Source organism: Bombyx mori, chromosome 6, assembly GCF_030269925.1.
Source record: "Bombyx mori chromosome 6, ASM3026992v2".
Lineage (NCBI taxonomy): Eukaryota > Metazoa > Arthropoda > Insecta > Lepidoptera > Bombycidae > Bombyx > Bombyx mori.
Window position 1 is genome coordinate 9510789 of NC_085112.1, and position 16095 is coordinate 9526883.

The window sequence follows — 16095 nt, forward strand, 5'->3', positions numbered from 1 at the left end:
TGATTCTTCGAAGTGATTAATAATAATAAGTTTTTACCTATGAAGTTGTCGTAATTTGAAACGTAATTTATAAGTAGCAATAAATTCTAGATTCAAATTAATTTTATTTTAATAGTCTGGAATTCTATTTTCATATTCAGTCATTTGTCATGTGTTCAGTCATTAGTGTTTTGTATTTAGCCTAATAATCACATTGTATCTTTTTTATTGATATGGACATGGTAAAAATCTATATAATATATTAATACGTGAAGCAAAAACTTTGTACCCCCATTTTACGAAAATTGCGCGGACGGAGGAGTATGAAATTTCCCCACATTTATAGGGAATATGTATAGAGAAGGAGTGGAGAATGCTATTTTTTTTTTCATTAATAATACATTAAATCAATAAAAAAAACATTACACACACTACCGTGTATTACACACATACATCTTTGTTTGTTGTCAACCTTTTTTTATTGCTTAAAGTCTGTGGTCAAATTGAGAATAGATTAATATTGTTGACCTTTAATATTATTTGTCTATAGTGTAGTCTTGGCGAAATCTGTTATTAAAGAAGATTGGTAAATGGAACCATAATAATGTTCAAATTTATAATTTCAATTAATTACAGTTGAATTTCGACTACTGCGGACCACTGGTGATTATGGAATACGGCTTGAAATCCGAATGAATTCTGAAGACATACCGTCTCGAATAGAAATCAACGCTAACGCGTCTGCATTGCCTTTTGTATTCGCATCAAGAGGATTCCGTCTTTGTCGGTCATCCATCCCCTATCCCCAAGAAGGGTAAACCCATGGATTAAAGGCGATAGCTTCTTTACTTTCCAAAGTGATGGAGCAAATTATATTCACTCAGATTCTTAGGTATCTTGGGAATCACACTTCGCGTTGTCCCAACAAATACATTTTTAAATATTTTGTACAAGAAAAACGGTTGATAAGTAAACCAAAAAGTATCTGTAAATGAATTAAAATTAGTTTAAATCTGAAATTCGAATTTCGACCAGTGGCGTATCACTATAGTGCGCTTGATTCCTGAAAATACTGATATTTTCGTATTATAAGAACTTGACATTTACTATGTATAAAATTCTCGACTACAACTTCTAAAAGAATTTATGAACAGCAATTTATTACTAACACGACACTAAGTAATTAAATTCGAGATGATTTAAGCGGACGTTAAATGTAAACAAACAATAAAAATAGGTCGGACATGGATTGAAGGATACAGAACATTAGCGGAAGCAACCAGTCAATTTTATCTAAGTTTCAACAATCGGTTCCGACTGAGGAAACCCAACCGGAATTGGCTTTAGATAGTGAGAACTTTCCTAAAGTTTCAATCAACGATAACTTTTAAAATAGTAGGTTGATGCAAATTATTTCTAAACACGTAGGACTTCAAAGCCATACCTTTTATTTGTAAATGACAAAATCGGCCTGCTACCTATTATGTGGTTATTGGAGCTCATAGATATGAGCACGTTAATAGCCATGACCATGTCATGAGCTCACAGACCCATCTAATTTAAAATGTGTCACATTGAGGTCAATTTTTACCCTTGTATCTGAATACTCGAGTGATATTCTAGGCTGCATTTGAATTCAAAAGCAGACGGGGCATGTACCTCTACTTAAAAAAATTACTCAACTGGAATTAATTTTGTATTCCCAGATAATTTTGGCTTCTGCTCTGGAAAAAAAACGTCATGATATCAAACATTTCGTCACTATAATGGCTCAAGCCTTCCTTTTGTAAGCCACCCCATCCGACGTGCATTGTGAAAATATGATTAATAGTAGGGGTGTAATGATATGTGGATTTTTATTACGACGATATTCTGTGACATTCTTTTGACGGAATTAGGTCAAAATGAAAATGTCGAAATGTTTTTTTTAAGTTGTCCTTGCAAAAGAAGTCAGAGCATCACGAAACACATTATGAGCCTACTTATTTAAAACTCTTACCTTTTACCTGTTATATCACCAAGTGTGATATAATATCTAGGTGCAGTTTAATAATATAACCGCGTCCTAATTTATTTGTCTCGCAGTTTCACAACCGGCCCGCCCATCTAACGTCAACATGAACTACATTGACGTCAGACGATTCTGCAATGGGTTTAATCTATTCGACTACAATTCCATATAATTTCACCTCATATCTTTAGATGAGCATTCACTTCGTACAATAACCTGCTTATCTGATGTAAATAAGTACTTCAGTTAAGTATTAAGAATTCAGAATTACACGAAACTAAAAAAATAAGTGTGACATCTACCCGTTATTTTTATGTACTGAATCGCTTTTTTCTAAAGATAACTTCAATGGCTTTCGTGTTGTATTATTGTAGACTACGCCAACAAAAACTATTGTTACATTATCGATAGCAGGCTTTGTATTCTTGTATCTTTTTTTTCCATTTTAGAAGGTTACAAAAAGAGAGTACCTACTTATTATATGATTATGATTAGAATGTTCGTTCGCCGGACTTCCGCCCTTCACTGGGGAGGGAGGGTGGGGTATGTCAGAGTCGAACCGACTAAAACCTCCTCTCGCTCAACAACCAGCATCCAAACCTCGCATGAGACAGAACTCATGAAAAGGCAAAGAGGGGAAAGTAAACAAGTGCTTAATGCGGAGCACATCTTTCCCATCACCCTCCCCCTCGAGACGCAGGACTGGCGATCGTCGGCGCCACGAATACCAGCCCTCTCGGTCGGCAGGCTATCCGAAGCCTGCCTAGATGGTGCCGGTTTGAATGGTCTATCCTACGGAATATCCCGCTGGGTCAGAACCAGCGTGGATTGAGGATAGCCGACCTTCCATCGCCCCGATGCTCATGTATAAAAAGCGTGCAGGGCAGCTTGCACGTCGTCTTCTTAGGCCCCCTTCACTGGTCTCCAGGCTGACATGTGAGGGAGACCCGAAACAATTAGAGGGCCAGGGCTTGGGCGAGATCCGCCTCCCTGGCGCTCGACGGCGGCGGGCCTGTTCGTCTCTCACGCGCCCCGCTGCCTCTTTCTGCGAGATGGTGCACTCGCAGAAGTCGAGCATCGCCACAACACTCGGCAACAACAAGTCGTTTCCTATTTCTGCGACGAGGATACGGCGCCACCCCTCACATGTGGGGCAGGCGACGAGCGTGTGCTCTGCCGTGTCCAAGTCGCAACCACAATGGATGTTCGTTTGGTAAGCAACAAACAGTGTAAATGATCGTATCTAATTAGCTACTTTTACTACCTTGTTAAAAAAAAAAAAGAATTCGTGATCCTCATAAAATAAACAAAACAAAGTTGCACTTCATAAATTACAACAATAAACACTTTACAGGGACCATTTAAAAACAACATCAACTCAACATAGTTGCAGAAGGCAAAAGTCGCTCTAGACAATTTGAACTATCTAAGCAGTAAGGTTAGGAATAAAACAAATTGTATACGCTAAGTATCTCGTTTGCTTTTGTTTAGCTTTTGTTTCGTATTACTTAAATTTACGATTCTCGATTCAATTTCTGCGTCTCTCTGTCTTTGGGCAGTATGAAGTAAAACCAGAAAGAAATTGGAAATTTACTGGTTCTTGGGTCTATCTATCTTATATCTTTCAATACATACATAGGCGTCCACTTCTAGACATAGGCCTCCCCAAACCTCGTCACAACTCTTCTCGTTATTGAGGAAAGTGTATTAAAGCAGTGATCAATTGTTTTAACTTAACAAACTGATAATTCGTCAAAACGAAGCGATCGAAATAAATCTATGTAAGTAAGCATTCCCTTTGAATTCTAAATTATTTTTCAAATATCAAATTTAACGTTACTAAAAGTAATTAAATACTATTTATTATACATATAAATTCTAAACGAGTCAAGTTTTTGAAACGCACACAACAAATTATATAAAGTTTGCAATTTATGATTATATGAGCTATGAACTTCGATCATACGGAGAAATTAACTGTCGGCGTAATTGTAACGACACAAGAGACAATGCAGCTGACGTAATATGATATTGTTTACGTACTATCACTCTGTAGCACTGTCATTTTGTTTGTCCACAGATTTCTGCGAACGTTTGCAATAATAATTAATTATGAGTGATGAATGTCGTGCGCGGGGAGGACTGCACTGTCCACGTCTTTTGTTTTTCATCCGACCTTTGTGTGGAACAATGCGACACGTGCAACTTTTATCTCGCGTCCAAATAAATGAAACGGCGCGTCCAGTTTTTGTTAGCTCTGTGCCTTATTCCTCGCACAACGAAATTTTATTGCACCGTTCAAAAATGTTGGAAGGCTGCGGACGACGAACTCAAAAAAATCGTATCTGACAAATACTAGAGATCTCGCGGTAGTCGAAATTCGACTATAATTAATTGGAATTGTAAGTTTGTGCACTATTATGATTGTGTTTTATACTTCTATAATCACAAATTTCGCCAAGACTACATTATAAAAAATATTAACAAAGACAAACAATATTTAATCTATTCTCAATTTGACAACAGACGTCAAGAACAAAAGTTTGACATTAAATATAAATAGTGCATGCGTGTGTGCGTCAAATACATGGTATGTAGTGTGTGTAATGTTTTCTTTATTGATTTAATGTATCTTTTATGCATTATTTAAAAAAATAATAGTATTGTGCACTTCTTCTCTATATTCTCTATAAGTGTGAAAAATTTCATACTCCACCGTCCGCGGAATTTTCGTAAAAAGGCATACAAAGTTTTTGCTTCACGTATTAATATATATAGATCAACGTAACAAAGTAAACATAGGAATTTTACAGACAGACAACTCTAGTCTTGTCTTTATTAAGTACCTTAACACGACTGTCGCCGAATACATTGTTACGAAAATCACTTCGTTCACAAAACGCACCATTGACTCATTACTTTGTAGTCTTTTTATTAGAACTTTATTTATAGGGATGCTCTAATGGAAAGATCAAACGCACTCGGCAGTTAATTTTAATGTCTCAGTGTAAACGGTAGTGTGCCCGTTAGATATAATTAGAGGGATCGGTGAAGCCTGGCTTTGCACAGCGCTCGCCGCCAGCGGTATTTTGATCTCGATGACATTTATTATATCACCGACATCGGTACCGAGAGCCCTCGACGTGATTATACGAGCACCTATTTCAAATTTTAATTACCTACGTCGTTCGTAAGCTGTGACAGCACGAAATATATACGTTGTACCTGGTTGTACCATAATTACGACTTATAGAAGTTTTTATGATTTAAGTAGGTAATTTTAGTTTTTTTTTGCACTAATTACATTAACTATCTATAGTGAAGACGTTAATTTTCAATTCTTTCTTAATATTACCATAAAGTGAACTACACTGAAATCGTCGTGGCCTGAAGGATAAGACGTTCGGTGCATTCGTGTTGAAGCGATGCACCGGAGTTCGAATCCCAGGCGGGTGCCAATTTTTCTAATGAAATACGTAGGTACTCAACAAATGTTCACGATTTACTTCCACGGTGAAGGAATAACATCGTGTAATAAAAATCAAACCCGCAAAATTATAATTTGCGTAATTACTGGTGGTAGGACCACTTGTGAGTCCGCGCGGGTAGGTACCACCACCCTGCCTATTTATGCCGTGAAGCAATAATGCGTTTCGGTTTGAAGGGTGGGGCAGCAGTTGTAACTATACTTGAGACCTTAGAACTTATATCTCAAGGTAGGTGGCGCATTTACGTTGTACATATCTATGGGCTCCAGTAACCGCTTAACACCAGGTGGACTGTGAGCTCGTCCACACATCTAAGCAATAAAAAAAAAGTTTTAGTGGAAGCACGAATCCCGTACTTAAAACTCAATTTTGAAATAATGTCGGAAGGATCCTTCGAATCCGTTTTATGCGCGCGGCGCCTTGTCAGCGCGGTAAGGCAGCGAGGCGAGGCGTAAGGGCGCGAGCTCTCATCAACTTTAACGAGCCATTACCATCGCTCCGCAGTTACGGGGGGAATTCTAATTTTCGGAACTCGGATAACGTGTAATTATTTCGGTGGGGGGCGTCAATAACGTTACCGGTACACGATTATTTATGCCCACTATTACCTAGTCATCAAAGTTTGCATAGTAATAACGAGGCGAGTTGAATAAATCGGCTACATTTCACGTATGACTAGTAAATATTTAATATAAAATCTTACTTTGTTACAAAAATTAATTACATTGTATGATAAAACAAATATATTCGTAATCGAATTTTAAATCCAGCTAGGAATAAGCGATGTGTAATATACAATCACAATTAAGACTAAGTAAATTTCAGAATAAATTATATTCACACATGTACTGTACTTATCGTAATTTAAATTTTGCATTTTACATAAACGATATCGCTCTATCGTAAAACAGGCTACTGTTCTTGAAATAATCTCGCCAACTACAGGTTTATCTCCCGCTGCTTCAATGTTCATAACTTTGGAAAACAAATATGTATATTTTTAGCGGGACACACGAGAATCATCCACGTCACCTCTGCGAATGCGAATGTGTACTAATGAAGGAATTTATGCTGGCAAGTGCGGGATCGGGCGAATTTATTATCGACACAAAAGCGCGGACAGGGTGAAACGCTTACTGAAATGAAACGTAGCAAGTCCCTTCTGAAATAATTCACAGTGGATTCGACACGGACATTCTCGGCTGCAGCGCCGTGGGCGAGAACACGGCTGTCTCCGAGTCCTGTGCCACTACCGCGGTTATTTTGAACGCACGTCACGTCGCGCCCGTCGACCGGATCGCCTCGTCGCTTTGATGTCGAATTCTCTTTTTGCAAACCGCATTTCAGTCAGAATAGCAGCCGGAATGCTTTCGGGAAAGACGTGGCTAACGACAATTCGCTCCTCGTCAGAACGTTTTCAGTACAGCCAGAACGACACTTTTAGACGCAATTATCGGGGTAATTTAGATTTTTAGCTGTCTCTTCTCCTTATCGTTGAAATGAAGAGCTCGTTTCTTGAAGTCGGAGACGTCGATAAAACAAGACGAGGGTTGTCGAGAAGCTTTATTTTCAGCGAATCGAATGCGGTAAGAGATAATGGGAACGCAGTAAAGTCGGCCTCGTGTGGGCGTCGCATACTAGATAACAGTCACCCGGGACGATATCTCTTAAAGCGGTAATTTGTTAGCGTTCTTACTCCGACTCACTATTGATAAGGGAAATAAAAAGCCCTTGAGTGCCGTTGTGAAAAGTTCAAGGAGACAATTCTCTTTCACAACGTACTTAATACGATCATTTATATCGTGAATGAGACAACTTACACTCATTTATACAGTCCGTTACATTTTTGTGAATGTTTATACTACGCCGATAAGTGATGTCGTTTTCTCATTCCAAAATTTTATATATCAAATATTCTTGAGATGTTCGTGAGTGTAAAACTGTGTTCAACACAAAAGTTTATTTCTCGTAGTTTTATTTTATTGTCGAGAATAGTCACACTAAAAGCACATAACACAACTGATTTGATTGTGAGCCAGATTAAAAGGAGCAAGTGGGCGATTCTAAAAAGACAACAAGAGCTGAACGAAGTAAGCAAGCTTCCTCTGACAGCTATTTGACCGGCGTCGCTGCCAATGTTTTATGACGAAGGGCATAAATAGAAATAAAAGGGAAGGAAATTCTGTCACGAAGTTCGAATGTATAGCCGTCAATGTCAAATTAAAAGGTCAATGATTTATAACTGCACTCACCGTTTTAATATTGATGCTGCAATAAAACTTGGGTGTATTTCTTACATATTTCTTTCTTCTTAGCACCCAACGCGTGTTTTTAGTCTAATAGAATCTTATTAGATTTTAGTTAAAATATTCACCAGCGCAGTCTATTCTATGGTTTTTGTTTTTATGCACCAACAGTTACAAATTTTTGACTGTTATCAAATTAAGTTACATATTGAACTATCGAAGTTAACAACGACTAATTAATAATGCAATATCACTGTAGGATACATTTACGAGTGTATGCTATCGCACCGGTAATCTTACATTGTCAACCTCTTTGACTTCATCGTCTTCTTTTTCTTCTTGCCTTTATCACACAGTGTGGGATCTGCGTGGCATATACTCTTAATACGCTGCATAGGGATTTGGCATGAGTTTTACAGCCTCTGTACTAACTCTGCACGTTAACCCTTCTTGAATAATATCTCCATACACCAATTGCAACATGCCGTAGCTAATGGTGACTGGCAAGGTGGACGGAAGAAGACCATGAGGTAGAGGCCCGATACGTCGGAGTGACCAGATCCGCTTTACCCTCGACACCGCAGTTCACGATGCTCTAGACTCGGCGACAGATAGAAGCAAAAGGCGTGGAATGATCCGGAATAAACTCTTGTTGCGAAGAGGTAATCGTATAATAAAAATCAAACCCGCAAAATTATAATTTGCGTAATTACTGGTGGTAGGACCATTTGTGAGTCCGCGTGGGTAGTACCACCCCTCCTATTTCTGCCGTGAAGCAGTAATGCCTTTCGGTTTGGAGGGTGGGGCAGCCGTTGTAACTATACTTGAGACTTTAGAACTTAGATCTCAAGGTGGGTGGCGCATTTACATTGTAGATGTCTATGGGCTCCAGTAACCACTTAAGACCAGGTGGGCTGTGAGCTCGTCCACCCATCTAAGTAATAAAAAAAAGTTGGTCACGACCCTCAGTATTGCGAAAACCGAAGCGAGCAGAAAAAGAGCCGTAGGGACAGACTTTTCTGTTTCTACTTTTGGTTTTTCTATTGCTGTTTATGGTTCTCTGATTTGTGTTTTATCAGTATCATCATCTGTAACATCTATAACAACTTTTTATGTATATCTATTATTTATTTTATGAACAACAATTTCACTGATTAAGACGATCGTTTTATTACACGATCGACTAATAATAGCCTAGTATCAGATATCAGGTTAGTACAAGTTACGAGTATTTGCATTCAGACAATAATGTGTTGATGTGTTTTACAATGTTTGTAAACAGCTTTATCGAATGTGAAATAAAATGACAAAAGACTTTCGGTAAAAAAAGAGGGGAGATGCAGATAGCAATGTATCGAGTACACAATGTGTATCTTTTATCAATTTTAAATAGTTTTTCTAATATTTTTTAAAGAACAATTATATTATGCTCATTTTGTTAATGTGTTAAACAATTATAATGCTAAAATATTTTATTATGTCGACACTATTGGATCCCTAGTGCTATTAGAAACACTGAACACGTTTGCCTAAAGTTTCCACATGATTATACTCAACCTTTGTTACCTTAGTGGTTGGTCTCTACGTAACAATTTAGTTTAATGATAATGCCGCTATCCAGTTACAGGCAACCCTAGCACGAAAACCGTTACGCACTGTGTAAGAGCGAAAGCGTTTTAGTAATGTCATTTTAATTTTCAGTCCAATAAATATATAGGGTATTGAAAAGTCCAAAATACAAGTGATATCTACTTCACTTAGATCTTTTAATCTGCGTAATGAAAGCTCATCATCTAAAGCATTAAAACTCGATTTTTTTTTCATTAAGCCCTCTCACCCTCTCATTTAAAGTTCTAAATCGAATTTTTTGAGTGATTGTATTCTATTTATTACACAAACCTTCATAGTTATATAAACAAACATACAATACTGTCTTATCCCATCTAAATTTATATGTTGTAAATAAATATAAATCATAATAATAATAATATATAAATAAATATAAATATCTTGTCTAAATTTAAATACAAATCGCTTTCTGCTATACAATAAACTCGTAACTTAAATAGAGGAATCCCCTGAAAGACTAGGGGATGAGAAGCCTGTTACCGTGAATTTTGTAATTAAATGCCTCGTCTAATTGTGACCTTCGACTGGCACTTGGTTCACACTCCGTTACACACAGAGCCCTTAGAAATAAATGAATAGAAATAACTAGACATTATATAGACAAATAGGCCAGAATTACACTTTTTTTAATTTTTTTATTGCTTAGTTGCGTGGACGAGCTTACAGCCCACCTGGTGTTAAGTGGTTACTGGGGTCCATAGACATCTACGACGTAAATGCGTCACCCACCTTGAGATATCAGTTCTAAGGTCTCAGTATAGTTACAACAGCTGCCCCGCCCTTCAAACCGAAACGCATTACTGCTTCACGGCAGAAATAGGCAGGGCCGTGGTACCTATCCGCGCGGACTCACAAGAGGTCCTTACCCACCAGTAAAAATGTTGATGTTGAAAGACAAATTATACTTACAAAACGATATCAGAAAGTCGTATCTACTGTAGAAACGGTTATGTGTGTTATAACAGTGTCTATAGTAGATACGCATTTAGACTTCGGCATTCGGTAATTTATAAGACTTCTGTAAGGCTTTTTTTTTACTTTTATCTATTCGCTGGTAACCTAGTTGGCTATTTCAGCTACGCCCAGACAGGTAAGACCAAAGTTAAAAGTCTGAGCGAATGAATGTTTATATATCTAATTTATCTAAATCTATCTATTGTTATTGCTATTCCAATATTAAAGTAATTTTTAACAGCTCTGTGAATAATAATAATAAAAACATACTAAAGTAAAGGTGCTGCAAATTATGGCATAGAAAACGAGGAAACAGCGTGTATGCAAATGAAGAATAGCGTCACTAACATAGTTAACAAGACGACATGAATCACAACAGTTGGCCAGCAATTAAATAGCGGATTATTCACAGGAGATTATGCAGAAAGATAAAAACATATAAATAGCCGTAGCTAAAGCATAATATGAAGGCATCTGTAGCCGAGTTTATGTAAATCGCTTCCGCGAGGATTTCACCGAGATTTATGCCTCGGAGTCAAGAACAATTAAATTTAGTCCACGAAGGCGTTTGTGAATAAATTAAACTTAAAAAGTTCATTCCCTTCAACGGGCTGGATACAGTTGTCGGAACGTAATTGGAACAACTGTCTTAGAAGTTTTTTCTTGGACAAGTTACCTACGATTTGAGTAAAGCATTAAAACTTTAGCAGATTACTAATGATTTTATATGGCGTTTAAGCGAAACGAAAAATTTTAATAACAAATAGAGTATTTATTCGAGGAGTTTTTATGCCAACGTTACAATAATCATATTAGATACTATCGATTTCTAAAAAAAATTACTTAAAGGTTTTAGTATTTTTTTAGAAAACTAGTAATTTTATTAAGTTTTAAATGCTGATATGATAGCCTTGAGAGGCTATTTCAGCTTCGCCCTAACATGTAGATGAGCTCACGTGGCTCAAACTGGAGTGTTGATAGCACTGGCCCTAGCAAGAGCAGTGCTTCGCAGAATCTACCACCGGATCGAAAACGCGACCCACTGAGAAGATCCGGCGAGAAACTGAGTGGGCTGTGTCTATGGTTTAATTCGCTCGTCGAGCCCCTCGTCGCAAGCGACGGGTTCGATGAGGACGGTGACCGGTGCTTGTGGTACCTAAAAGCACCGGTAATGGATCAGGAATTTACCTAATACAGCCGTGAACGAAACATCCCAATTGTATTGACAACAACAGTAAAGTTCAAGACAAAAAAGAGACAAAAAAGCAACTAACATTCAAAGACTATTGAAATTATTTAATATCTTTAAAGGAAGATTGTATATTTTTAAAAATTCTATTTGGAGTTGAAACCAATTTCACTAGAAAAAACTAATTGATTACATTACATTTTCAACACGATTCGATAATATGTAATAAATTCTCAAAGGGTATCCAGAACTTTAGACCTACACCCTAGGGCGAGGGAGCGTAGACCAGCCGGACTGCTTTATTGTACTTTATATATTAACTTTTCATGTCAGGCTAATGGATTAGCGCAGTCAGCAGGGGAACCTATATTAATACTCTATTATTTTTAAACTAGGTCTTATGAAGCTAATTCAATGTTCGAGTATCATGTTTCAGTTACCATATGCTGTTTCATATCAGAGACAACATTTTAAGATGCATTCTGAAAATAAACACAGCATAAACAATTTAATTTTTAAAGACTCAAACCTAAAAAAAGAACTGCTTATCTAAATTATACTAGTAGTCAGCAATATAATTACTGACATTAATTCAAATCAGATAGTAAATTACATTGTGGAATTTGCAAATTCTGCCCATTCTCGATCACCACCTTATGATAAACGTGTAGGTACACCATGGAAATGAATCAGAAGCAAATAATTAACATAAATTTTACTCGCAGATTAATTTCAGGCCGGAACATTTGCATTCGTTACGTATTTCCGTGAGAGTAATTTGTAGAACCATTTCACAATAAAATTTAATTGTGAAATTTATAATTTGGCTCCGAATTGGACGCAGGAAAATAATATGTTGTATAAAATTTCGCATCACAAAAACGCAAGATGAATTCAGTTCCATCCACATTACTTTCCTTGGTACATTTTTATCAATTTTAAATTTTGGAGACTTCAAACTCAATTCGAGACAAAAATCAAAACTCAGAATATCCTATTGTAATTATCAGATTGTGAAAACTTTTGTGTTAAAATTCAATAAAGACAATAAATACATAGATCACTAATTTTATTAAAAAAATTTTTATTGATTAGATAGGTGGACGAGCTCGCAGCCCACCTAGTGTTAAGTGGTTACTGGAGCCCATAGACATCTACGACGTAAATGCGCCACCTACCTTGAGATATCAGTTCTAAGGTCTCAGTATAGTTACAACGGCTGCCCCATCCTTCAAACCGAAACGCAATAGTGCTTCACGGCAGAAATAGGCAGGGTGGTGGTACCTACCAGTGCGGACTCGGTTGCCACGAAGTTACAACCTTTCCGGTTAAAGTTAGAAACGTTCTTAGTTTAAAAGGTTTGAATTGAGAGATCCAGCTTTTGTATTTCGATTCAGCTCGTGCATATTGGTAACGTCCTATCTATAAAAGTCCTAGCCTGAATGTGGAACATTCTTCGAGATTTCACCTGCCAAGTATAATTTTAAATTAAGATCTTTTTTTATTGGCCTTGTAGGCACCTGATGGTGAGTGGTTACCGTCGCCCATGGACTTCAGCAATGCCAGGGGCAGAGCCAAGCCGCTGCCTACCAAATATATCGAATATCTGAAATAACATTTAAACAGAATTACAATAACTAGTGGTCTCGCAGAAGTCGAAATTCGACTATAATTAATTGAAATTATAAGTTTCAGCATTATTATGGTTTTATTGTTACAGATTTCGCTAAGACTACACTATAGACAAATACTCGTAATATTAAAGATAAACAATATTAACCTATTCTCAATTTGACTACAGACTTTAAGCAATAACAAAAGTTTGACAATAAACAAAGAGTATATGTGTGTGTCAAATACATGGTAGTGTGTGTAATGTTTTCTTTATTGATTTAATGTATTTTTAATCCATAATTTTAAAAAAATATTAGTGTTCTGCACTTCTTGTCTATATTCTCTATAAGTGTGCAAAATTTCATACGCCTCCGTCCGCGCAATTTTTGTAAAAAGGGGTACAAAGTTTTTGCTTAACGTATTATTATATAGATATTATACGATTCTTTTTAACAGAGAGACCACGGAAGAACCGCATACATACATACATTTATATCAGTCGTGTCTGATTTTCGTCTGCACACATTTCAATGAAACATAAAAATTACGACCGCTTTATTGTGTTCGAACGGACGTAAAGTAATAAAACAACACTGAAAACGTGTCACTCTCGTAAACATGTATGTATTCGATGCTTATCTGAATACGAGTAGATTTACTGCAATATCATGCGGCAGATTCAAAGAACTCTTTACGAAGCTAGCCATTCGAAATTTATATTCGTTTTTTTATTTAGTTTTTACTCTACGAGTCTAACAACACCTTTAAGTTTTATGTGCTGTACAAAAAACTAATGTCCGTAATATTAATTGGAATCGATTCGGTGATACAGCTCTGTGGCTAATCGGAATTCGTGAATTTCATGAGACTAGTAGCTTTTTAAACTCTTATTAGATTTCTATTGACTCGGCAGTGTAGTGGTTAGCACTCTTGACTTTGTGCTGAAAATCGTAGGTTCGATTCTCATATCAGGTAAATATTCGTGTAAGGAATAGTTTGTTTTCTCTTCGTCTGGATGATTATTATCTATTTATATCTATCTTTATTTATTATATCTATATTTATTATATCTATCTATTTATGTATCTATAAACTAATATTTAAAAAAAATACATGCCCGCCGGGGTTCTTGCCAGTTCTTCTCAGGGCGGAGGCTAGTTTTTTGTGAATTGGGGGTAGTTCTTTTTGACGTTCAAAAAGTATGTACCTTCATTTATGTTGAATAATTTTTTTTTGATTTGATTTGATTTGATATGTAGTATTTAGTGAACCTTATTTAAGTATGTATATAATTTTCTGATTCCTATAGTAGAGGGAATCCTAATTTGTAGCCAGATGAACGTGTGTGTGACTTCTTCCCGATTATCATTATTAGGAGAATGAATATAAAATCTAACTCTCTTTTTTTGTTAAATTTTGAAACCACATTGAGCGTTCACGTGTATATTTTACATAGTTTTGCTCTAAACAGTCTTTATGTAAATATTTACAATTTCATATCCGACCTCAATAATTTGTCGTTGACTTAATTTGCATAACAAGACTCTAAAGCTTCCACATTAACAGGAACGCGACTATGCATTTGGGATACAAATAATGACCAGAATAGTTTAGTCAGACATGGATATGTTGTTAATTCTATTTTTAATTCTCCTATTTAGGTCCTTGTAGTTTACGAGCGTTAAAAATTTATTCACCATATAAAATATGATGACTATCACGTACACGAATTGCCCAAAAATATTATATCATTGTTGAAGCGTGATGTTTCTCACCATTTTCTGTCTGAAGTGGGGCCGGAACATTAGGATTCGTCACAGATATTAGTTAAGTGAGTTTATTGCCCCTCATCACGGTGTAGATGGTAATTTTAATTCCACACTCCTCGTTATATTTGAAACAGTGATCACGGGTTTTGAAATAATCTTTTTTTATGATAGCGTTATGAGTAGAAGTTTTTTTTTTAAATAACTTAACCCCATATTGAATTCTGATGATCTCACCATTAGGCTTTCTTCGAATTAATTACAAGTACCGTTGCACCTACTGATTTAAAATTATCGATGCTTTTAACCTTGTTCCAAAAAGCTGAAACATTAGTTGGCGTATTATTGCAACTTTTAGAAGTTTCTCTAGATAATTTATATTATTCATAAGGATCTAAAGTATGTTTTTAAAACCATGTATTCTTGTGCTGTTTTATAAAATAACCATGGGATACTTTCAAAACAAACTAAAACATTTAGCACTAGTTTCAGAGTGTTCTAATTGTATGTTACAAATAAGGGCCTTAATAATAAAATATTGTTACAATATGTGGCTGGGACGTCCCATTAAGTACTCAGAGACACTTGTGTTGCAAATGGCTTATCAGAAATACATATATTGTATAATAATATGAGTTATAACACAGCCAGAAATCCCTGGTAAAAACAAAATTAGCAATTTAACTTTTTTATATTATATCTATGTTGCTAGATATACAATATAACTCGCGTTATCACTGTACCAGGAACCTTTATTGAGGATGAAATACCCATAATTGCCTCAGTCGGGTAAATAACGGGCGACGTTTAAAACAATAACAAATAAAGCTATGTTTATTTAAATAATAGACAGTTTGTTTTGAAAAATTCTGTATATCCTATTAAGTTATTTAAAATTTCAAGTGCCATATTTCAAATGGTTAAATAACAATTAGAAATGTTTCGTTTCCCGACTATTATTCCGAAATTGGTAGTGAATGTAATTTGAATCGAATAGTCCTTTGTTACTAAAACACGCTGATAAAGGAGATCCGTCCAGAAAAGGTGTGTCCAATACGTAACCGACGGAGAAATAAATTGGGTCCTAAGATTTATGGCCAAATGCTTTTAACCCGCTTCTTGCCGAGATCAGACGGTAAGGTAAACGAATTACGAATTTGGATTGCGTAATTACCGCGGCGCCATCATTTTGAAATTCTTCGTAAAAAAAACAACAACA